Raw genomic sequence first — 9,764 nt, 5'->3', positions numbered from 1 at the left:
AAAATGGTATTTAAAGACATGGGGCTGGAAGAGTTTATAAGGACAGAGTTTTTCTCATAGTTGTCCTTGTTAATGGGTCATGAAATCAATACAGTGGGGACCAGCGATCTAAAAAAATGAAATAGAACAGGGAACATCAGAATATCTTAGTGGTAAGGGTAAACTTTATTTTGGGAAAGTTGTTTAAAATTACATTTATATAAATATATACAGAGAGAAAACCGTGTGTACAATTTAAAAAGTTTGAAAGCCACTGATGTTTAGAGATTGGATGTAGATTAAAAAGAGACCCAAATAATCCCATGGCCATTTCAACATGTAGAGAAATTGGAAATATGTGAGGTACCAGCAAAGGACACAGGAAGTGCCCAGCAAGGCAAGAGTGTGGCATCCTAGAGGCCAAGAAGAGGTGTGATGAGCTATGACTTGTGCTGCGTGTAGATGGGTTGAGGAAACGGGGGTTGCAGATTGACCACTCATTGTTTGTGACAGTGTGGAAGTCACGCGTCTCCTTGAGGTTGTCCTTGAGGAGGCATTACTGGGGAGTGTGGGGTGAGGCCTAATTGTTATAAGTTCAGAAGATAGTGGGAGAAGAGGAAGCCATGACCGGAATCACAGGCAGTTCTTTCAGGGAGTGGAGTAAGCCAGTCAGAGGGGATGGGAATGGGGGGGTCATTTATGTTGATGGGGATGGTTCCATTTGTTGGGAAAGGATTGCTGCAGAAGAAGGGGACCAATGAAGAGGCGTGTGGTTGAGGAAGAAAGAGGGGATCGGACGGATGTACAGATGATGATTGCTTCAGGTAGGCATGTGGACAGTTGCTGTTGATGGTCACAAGAGGGAAGGCGGGTGAATGGGTGTAGGCATTAATGACAGGAGCTTGTGGAGAATGCTAAGAGGGTAAAAACTGCCAACACTGTCAAGCAGAAATGGTTTCAGGAAGTGAGGAGAATGTGGAGATAGCACATATTTGGAAGGCAGTTATGTAGAGAGGAGCTAACTTTGTTCTGGAAACCTCCAACAGGTAAATTTTGGACCACTGGGTAAAAAGCTATGGGCAGAACGATTTTGGCCTCCTACAAAGAAATTGAGTCCTTGGAAATTAACGTTTTAAGCTGCTCAAAGATTATGAAGCCCACTTGGTGAGGTAGCAAGTCCCTTGTCATTGGAGCTGCTGTGTGTTGCGCATGGTGTGTGAGATGGCTGGTTAGACTAGAGGATCCTTCATATCCCTCCTAGCCTTAACTGTTGTGTGTGTTGTGATTAGTGGCAGTTCGCAGTAAGCAGACTAGACACCTGCAAAACCCCCAACTCTGTTCTAGGTTAATCTCTTGCAGTTGTGTGTGTGTTCTGGGCAAGCCTTCTAAAGCTCTAGCTGTAGGTTCTGCCCCCTGGGAGAGGGAAGTAACTAAGAGGTTATAAAACGCTTTTATGGGACCGTGTGTTTTCCCCAGCAGCTGTACAGTCATCTGTATAGTGTGGCATTGAAATTCTCGTGGACTGCTGCAGCTCTGAGCCCCTGTGCTGCAGTGGCCTTAGAGGTCACCCTGCACAGTGGCTGCCCAGTACTTCCTGAGTCTGCACCAGTATAGACAGTTTGGTAGCCCTTTAGGCAGCAAAGCCTCATGAAGTACCTACTACGCCTGGAACTGGGTGCATAGCAAGCACTGGGTAAAGTAGCCTGGAGCCCGCTCTTGTGGAGAACAGCTTTGGCTGTGCTTTCCCAGAACCACGGGGCCTTTCTCTGCAGTCAGAGGCCCTTGCTGCACCCTGAGAGCTTGGATCGTAGCAGTACTCTCAGATTAGTGGGGCAGGGACGTGTTGGTCTTTAGGTCTCTTTGTAACTCAGCTCTGTACTCTTGTAGTGGGTAGGTTGAGGTTCAACTCCTGTCCTGCCTTGAGTTTCTACAATGAATGGAGTAGTGTTAGGTGATTCAAAAATGCTTTGTTTGGTTTTTTGTTTGTTTTATTTTTTTTATACAGAGGGAGGGAGGGAGAGAGAGAAACATCAATGTGAGAGAGACACATCAAGTGGTCGCCACCCACATGACCCCAACTGGGGCCGGGGACAAACTGCAACCAAGGTACATGCCCTTAGCAGGAACCAAACCCGGGACTCTCTGGTCCGCGGGTCGATGCTCTAACCGCTGATCAAAACCGGCCAGGGCTCAAAAATGCTTTGTGATTGGCTCCTCAAAGGTGTTGCTGATGGCTAGGGTGCTGGAGCCTGCTGAAGAATTCAGACTGGTCAGTGCTGTATTAGTACTATTTAAGTGCCTGGCCTTTCAGCAGCCAATAGGAAGAATTACTGTGAAACAAGACCACCCTTACTTTCAATTATGAAAAGGCTCCATTTCAAAGGAGCAGATGCAGGGATAAATCGTGTGAGGAAAAGGAATCCTGTATTGTGTGTCTTTCCTAAATTTACTTGAAACTACATGTCCATTGATAACTGGGCAGTTGTCTTCCTAGCAGACAGGGCTGTCTGTGGTTTGTCTATTGACCTACCGTTTCTGGCTCTCGGGCAGTGAGAGGTTGGAGCATGCATTCGGATGGGCTTGTGTTTCTCACGCTGTGTCCTCAGCTGCAGCAGACCAGGGCTGCACTGCTTTCTGGCTGTGTGGCATCCTGCTCTGTCAGCTGCAGTCTTCCCGCAGACGCCACCTACGGCTGTGGTGAAGGTCCATTGAGATAAGGTGTGGCTCCGACAGCTCGCAACTTGTCGGTCTCTTAGTTGTTTTTGCTGTTACTGGTGAAATTCCTTGTATCTTTCTCATTTTAACATCAGAGTTTGGCAGGAGCTATTGACATAGATCTCATTCCTTGCGCCCTTCCCACCCACTGCCACACTGTCCGGAAGAGATGGAATGGAGAGGCAGGTAGAGGGTGATGAGGGAACAAAGATAGTTTTGAAACATTTTTCTTTCTTTCAAAAAGCTATCTGAGCTCTCTCATTCTGTCATATAAGTGGCCATCTATTTAGCCTGAGTATACCTTTTGTTGCTGGGAGGCTAAGCCACTAGATCGTGATAACAACACTGCCATTTATTGGCTCTTGCTATGTGCCAGGCACTGCCGAACAGTGTACACTCATGGCCTCATTCCTGTGTTCAGTCTGTAGGTGAGGGGACTGTGTGACACTGGGCCTCGCAGTGCTCCTTCCGACCCCTGTCTCTGACTTATCTGGGCTCTGGCATTAGCTGTCACATTCACTGGGTGTTTGGTTCTGACTTGGTGATGACCACAGGCGGAGGTTACTTCATTTCTGACTCACTTCATTTCTCTGTCGTGCAGATGGCTTTTCTTGAAGAAATGGGTTGTTAGCAAAGAGAGTAAAATTAAAAAGTTAAAGAAGATATAACAGGGCTATACCAGTGTCTTTCAGAATTGGAGACTTGGAAGAGAACTCAGGGCCAGTCTGGTCCAAGCTCTCCTCAGACCCCTCTAGAGAGAGCCATTCCACAGCCAAGAGTAAGGTGGTGTGAGAATTCACAGCAACAGTGCTACACTCTTGCTAATTGCTCTTATTAGAATGTCACACACACCCCTTGCGTCCCGTAGCCTTCGCCGCAACACCGACCTTGAGGGAGATTGTGCACATCCAGGCCAGCCAGTGTGACATCCAGATCTGGGGCCAAGTTCTGGGAGGTCATCAGCAATGAGCACAGTATAGACCCCAGTGGCAACTATGTGGGGGACTCAGAACTGCAGCTGGAATGCATCAGCATCTACTGCAACAAGGCTCTCTCTCACAAGTAGGTGCCTGGGCCATCCTGGTGGACCTGGAACTCAGAACCATGAACAGCATCTGGTCTGAGGCCTTTGGGCACCTCTTCAGGCCTGACAGCTCCCATCTTTGGTCAGAGTGGGGCCTGGCAACAGCTGAGCCCAGGGTCACTACACAGAGGGTGCTGAGCTGGTAGACTGTCCTGGACGTGATGCGGAAGGAGTGTGAGAATTGTGGTTGCCTGCAGGGCTTCCAGCTGACCCACTCACTGGGCGGGGGCATGGGATCTGGGATGGGCAATCTTCTCATCAGCAAGGTGCTCAAGGAATACCCCGACCGCATCATGAACACCTTCAGCTCAGTACACTGGCCCAAGGTGTCAGACACAGTAGTGGAACCCTACAATGCCAAGCTGTCCATCTGTTAGCTGGTGGAGAACACCAAGGATACCTACTGCATCGACAGCGAGGCCTTCTCCATCTGCTTCTGTACCCTCAGTCTGGCCACGCCCATCTACGGGACCTCAGACACCTGGTGTCAGCTATAGTGAGCAGAGTCCCCACCTCCTTCCACTTCCCTGGCCAGCTGATTGCCGACCTGGGCAAGCTGGCCGTGAATATGGTGCCCCTCGCCCGCCTGCACTTCTTCCTGCCTGGCTTTGCCCTGCTCACCACCAGGGCAGTCAGCAGTACTAGGCCCTGATGGTACCTGAGCTCACCCAGCAGGTGTTCAACATGATGACCTCCCATGACCCCTGTCACAACTACTACCTGGCCGTGGCCACCGTCTTCTGCGGTCACATGTCCATGAAGGAGGTGGACAAACAGATGCTGGTCATCTAGAGCAACAACAGCAGCTACTTTGTGGAGTGGATCCCTGACAATGGGAAGGTGGCTGTGTGTGTGACATCTCATCCCGTGGGCTCAAGATGACCTCCATCTTCATCGGCAACAGCATGGCCATCCAGGAGCTATTCAAACGCATCTCAGAGCAGTTCACGGCCATGTTCTGGCACAAGGACTTCCTGCACTGGTACTCGGGTGAGGGCGTGGATGAGACAGAGCGCACTGAGGTCGAGAGCAACGTGAGCAACCTGGTGGCCGAGTACCAGCAGCACAGCCAAGGAGAAGGGCTAGATGTGTGAAGACAATGAGGAGGGGCCACACCACGGCTGGGCCAAGGAGTCTGTCCCCAGAGCCATGCAGCCACTGACACGTCTCAGCCTCACCCCACCAGCTGCTGTCACATCACCCCAGGGCTCTGAGTGTCTGTCCTGTAGTGTGTATGGCACCCAGCTCTGTCTCCCACCATAGTTCGTTTCCATTTTTGTGTTGCTCATTTGTCTCTGCTTTGTCAGCTCTGGGCCTGAAATTTTGTTTTTGTTTTTTACTGGCTTGTGTTCATATTCAGGGTGTGTGGGGGGGATACTTAATAAATTTATTGCTGTCAGATTTTTTTTTGGAAAAGTAAAAGAAAGAATATCACTCCCTGACCATTACATTGTTCAGTACCCCTTTTTGGTAGCATATGAGGAATCTCCTCTGTCACATCTCTCCCGCTGCTGGCTCCCTGTGTAGAGTCCCGTCCCGGGTTCTGTTCCCCTCATCAGCTCCACAGAAACAGTACGTTTCTGCTCTAGGTGAGGTCGTAGCTCCAGAGACCTGGTCCCGCAGGCAGGTTGCAGAGCTTGTAGAAAGGCAGATGCAGAGGAGGACCAGTGGCTGGAGAGCAGCTGCCTGGGGTGGGAGGGGCAGAGGGTGAGAGGTTGCTTTTCATTACCTGGGCACCCTCCTGAGGGGAAAGTCAGGAGAGAGCTGAGGATGGAGCACCTCGGAAACAAGAAACGTGCATGCGCGAGGAACACGGCTTTCCTTACTGTATTTTGAGCTCGCTTCCTTGGTGCCCAGAGAACCTTATCTAAGGGCTCTGAGAGGCAGAGATGAGAAGCCATTGGTACAGGAGCTGGGAAGGTGACATCAGTCTTAGTCCCAGACAGCCTGATGCAGTTAGCTCATTGCTCCCTGAGCTGGGCCTCAGGGACCCTCCACCGACGGTGGTGGCCTGAACAGTCCTTGTTTCTGAGCCAAAACATGAAGGAAACTCTGTAATCTGAAGGCATTTATCATCTAAGTTCCCTCCCAATGACATTCCAAAACATGCCTCCTGTATGTCTACTTTTACAAACGCAGAGATTTTGCACACGGTCTGGCTTGTTAATGGTGCCGTGGGCTGGGAGAAAACGAACTGAACTTGACCCCGGTGTCATTCTTTTCAAGTATAGTTGTTTTGTTTCTCCTTTCTTATTCCATTTTTATTTTATTTTATTTTATTTATATTTTATTCAGATAGAGTGGGAGGGAGAGAGAGAGAGAAACATCGATGTGAAGGGACACATCGAGTGGCTGCCACCCACACGACCCAACCAGGGCTGGGGACAAACTGCAACCGAGGTACGTGCCCTTAGCGGGAACCGAACCCGGGTCTCTCCAGACCGCAGGCCAATGCTCTAACCTCTGAGCCAAACCGGCCAGGGCCTTATTCTATTTTTAAAGATGATTCTCCCCGATCCCTTAAATAACCATCCACCTATTCTAAGAGCTGGAGATTGAGTGTTCTCATAACCAGCCATGAGTTAGTGACAACTGACTTTTTACTCTTGTAAATAGAAACATAAATTCTGCTCCTGCATGTACTTCATAGGCAGTCTCTCCAGCACTTCCCTGCACAGCCAGAGGGTGTGCAAGGCTTCTGAGTCAGCAGTCAGCTGCCACGGGACAGGACATGCAGGATGTTGTCAACTGGCAGAAATTGCACTGATGCCCTGGAAACCTGGCATTCATCTCCTCTTCCTCTCGCCTCCTCAGGCTCCTCACTTCCCTTGTCCCTTCCTTTCACAGATTTCCTGGTCTGTGGCTTTCCTGTGACTATGAATATTGATTTTTCCCAGGATACTGGGATGTAGCATACACAGGGTGGTCCATGAGGGGCATGATCTGGATTTGACCTTCAGGAATGAAGGAAACAAGGGCAATAACAGGAATGGATGGCCCTTCTGCAATTCTCCCCAGCTACTCGGGGAGTGAATCAGAATGCCAGATGAGTCTCTTTGATAAGTGAGACATCTGAGTCTTCAGATCCACAGAACAACGCTGGGGCCTCGTAGGGTGTCTTCCCGCTGCCCTCATTTGGCTTGCAAAGTAGGAAAAGTGAGGCAGCCCCGGGGAATTACTCTTGTGTAGTCTTACCTTGGGTGCCTGTCACATTGTTCCAGGAACCAATTTACCTCTTGTCATTAGTGACCCGAAGGTCGAAATCCCTTCAACTGGGCCCTTAATACTTGCTTGCCACTTGGAGGCAGGCCCTGTGTGCAGCTGTCTGGGAGTTGTGGTTGAAAGCTGTACATTTCAAAATGTTTTATATGAACAGAAGGGTTAGGGCTGGTTAACGGTGAAGGGGCTTATCTGTGCTGGTGTTTGATTTGGATTCTCTGTGGGGGTTAGCAGCTCTTTGGAAATGAATACTTATTTCCAACAGAGTGGTCTAGAGCCAACCCAGCAGAGTTAGCCTCTGTAGTAGAATTCTCTGAAAACAAAGCCTGAGACTCTTCTAGGGAGGTGTGAGCATACGGCCGGCATTACAACAGGGGAAAGCCTTTTGGAAACAAGTTACAGGATCTTTAATGTGTTGGTTTTAGCAAGAAAATTGTAGTGCTGAGTGCGCCGATCCTGGCAAGGCGTGGAAGGTGGCTGCTGCTTCGGGACAGAGACAAGCCATTTTCTTCCTTGGCACGGGGCAGAAAGATCAGACCAGGTATATTAAGGCTTTCCAAACATTGTGACTAGTGGAGCTCAAGCTGACGATGAGGCAGGGTGTCCACGGTCAGGCTCGCTGTCTGCCTGCGAAACAGCAGATAAAGACGCAGAGAGCGCCACAGGGAGGGCCCTGGCGGAGCGAGCGCTCTGGGGCCTTGTCTCCTCCTTGGTTACGGCCTGTTGCCCTTCTGCTTTGGGATAAACACTTGTTTTCTTTTCCTGCTCCACAGCCATCTTTTGACTATTATTTCTGAGATAACCTTGACTTGTAAGAAAAAGAATGGGCTCTTTACAGGAAATTTAAAATATTTCTCTTGGTGCTTAGTGCTACCTAGAATAAACTTGTATTTAGGGGAAACTGAAGATGAGTTCCAGTTAATTCCACTCCTTGCTGGACTCTTGGCCACACAGATACTGGAACAAATTGTTTCTTAGTGGTGAAACAATTTTTTATGTGTTTCTATTGATTTTTTTAGAGAGAGAGAGAGAGAGACAGAAACATCAATGAGAGAGAAACATGGATCGGCCTCCTCCTGCGTGCCCCCACTGGGGATCGGGCCCACAACTGCAGGCATGTGCCCTGACCTGGATTCAAACTGGCAACCTCTTGGTTCATGGGACAATGCTCAATCCACTGAGCCACACTGGCTGGGCAGTAGTGAAATTTTTATATCCAAAGCTAGGAAGAATTGTTGAGTAAGTGGTCTATTTGGGTGGAAAAGCCAAATCAGTGAGTTTTGAGTAACGAATTACCATCTTTGCCCTGACAGGTTTCATTCAGCGGTTAGAACGTCAGCCTGCGGACCAGACAGTCCCAGGTTCAGTTCCCGCTAAGGGCACGTACCTCGGTTGCAGTTTGTCCCTGACTCCGGTTGGGGTCGTGTGGGTGCCAAGCACTCGATGTGTCTCTCTCACGTTGATGTTTCTCTCTCTTTCTTCCCAACTCTCTCCCTCCCGCTCTATCTGAAGAATAAATGCAAAAATGTCCTTGGGTGACGATAAAAAATACAAAAAAAGAATTACCATCTTTGACTCAGTCTCTGCAGCACATGAAGAGTATGCATCTTTTGACTTAGAAAATGGGGAAATGGCAGTTCCTTGTATTTAGTTATTAACTTTCACTCATGAAACTTAACATACATCTTCAGTTGATTTGGTTAGCCTTACATGTAGAGAGAAGCAAATGTCATTCCTACTTCTCAAAGGGACTCTGTTGCCCAGTGCAAGAGCTTCAGAGAACATGGGTCTTTTTCCGTGTTCTCAGCCTGCAGCTGTCTTCTGAGAATTGATTTCATTAGCACATGTAGTTTGGTGGCTCCCACTATCCTTGGGTTGGTTCATTGATAGTGGGTTACTTCTTGCTTCTGCACCTGAACACAGTGGATCGACAGCTCACTTCTTCCACCAGCCCCCATTTAAAACAGTAAATCCTCTTTAAAAAATTGTTTATTGATTTTTAGAGAGAGAGGAAAGGAGAGGGAGAGAGAAAGAGAGAAACATCGATGTGAGAGCGTAACATTGATTGGCTGCCTCTTGCATATCCCCCACCAGGGATTGAGCCCTCAACCAGGGCATGTGCCCTTGACCTGGAATCGAAGCCGACAACTCCTAGTGCACAGGATGACACCCAACCTACTGAGCCACACCATCCAGGGCAGTAAATCCTCTTTGAAGCAAAGGTCCAGTGCAGTCCAGTTTGTCACATTGGTGGTAAATTGGTGATGCTTCTGTGATGGACCATCATGACTACAGCACCAGGAAGGAGTACTGTGACCAGCACTAAACTGAGAGAACTTCAGAACTGGAAGAGAGTTTAGAACTCATCCCATCTAACCTCCTCGTCTTATACAAGGGACAGTTGAGGCCTGGGGAGGCAGTGACTTAGTCAGGGCCATGCAGCCAGTGTCTGGCACACGTGGGCTCAGTCTCACTGCCCTGCCCTCCTGTTCTGTTCTTCCTATGGCTTAGGCTTGGTCTTTGGCCCTTTGCCTCCTACCCCTTCCCCCAATTATACATCTAAAGAGTGATAAATAAAATATGGCACAAAAATGATGAAAGAGACCCAAGGGAGTGAGTGGATAAAGAAGCACCTAAGGTGCCATCTCATCTTAAAGCTTCTGCCCAGCAAACACAGGGTAGTGGTGTGTGGATGTTTTTGATAAGTGGAACGTGTGGACATCATCATTATTATTGTCAAATATGTCTGGGGGCAAAGTGGAATGGC

At 48.8% G+C, this 9,764-nt stretch overlaps 1 pseudogene; it reads left to right on the top strand.

Moving 5' to 3' along the window:
- Positions 1 to 736: 736 nt before the first annotated feature.
- On the top strand, positions 737 to 4,872 carry LOC118623849 (annotated as a pseudogene).
- Positions 4,873 to 9,764: the final 4,892 nt, after the last annotated feature.

The sequence above is a fragment of the Molossus molossus genome, unplaced genomic scaffold, assembly GCF_014108415.1.
Source record: "Molossus molossus isolate mMolMol1 unplaced genomic scaffold, mMolMol1.p scaffold_m16_p_10, whole genome shotgun sequence".
Lineage (NCBI taxonomy): Eukaryota > Metazoa > Chordata > Mammalia > Chiroptera > Molossidae > Molossus > Molossus molossus.
The sequence above is the reverse complement of the archived record's forward strand: the minus strand, read 5'-3'. Positions and strand labels throughout refer to the sequence as shown.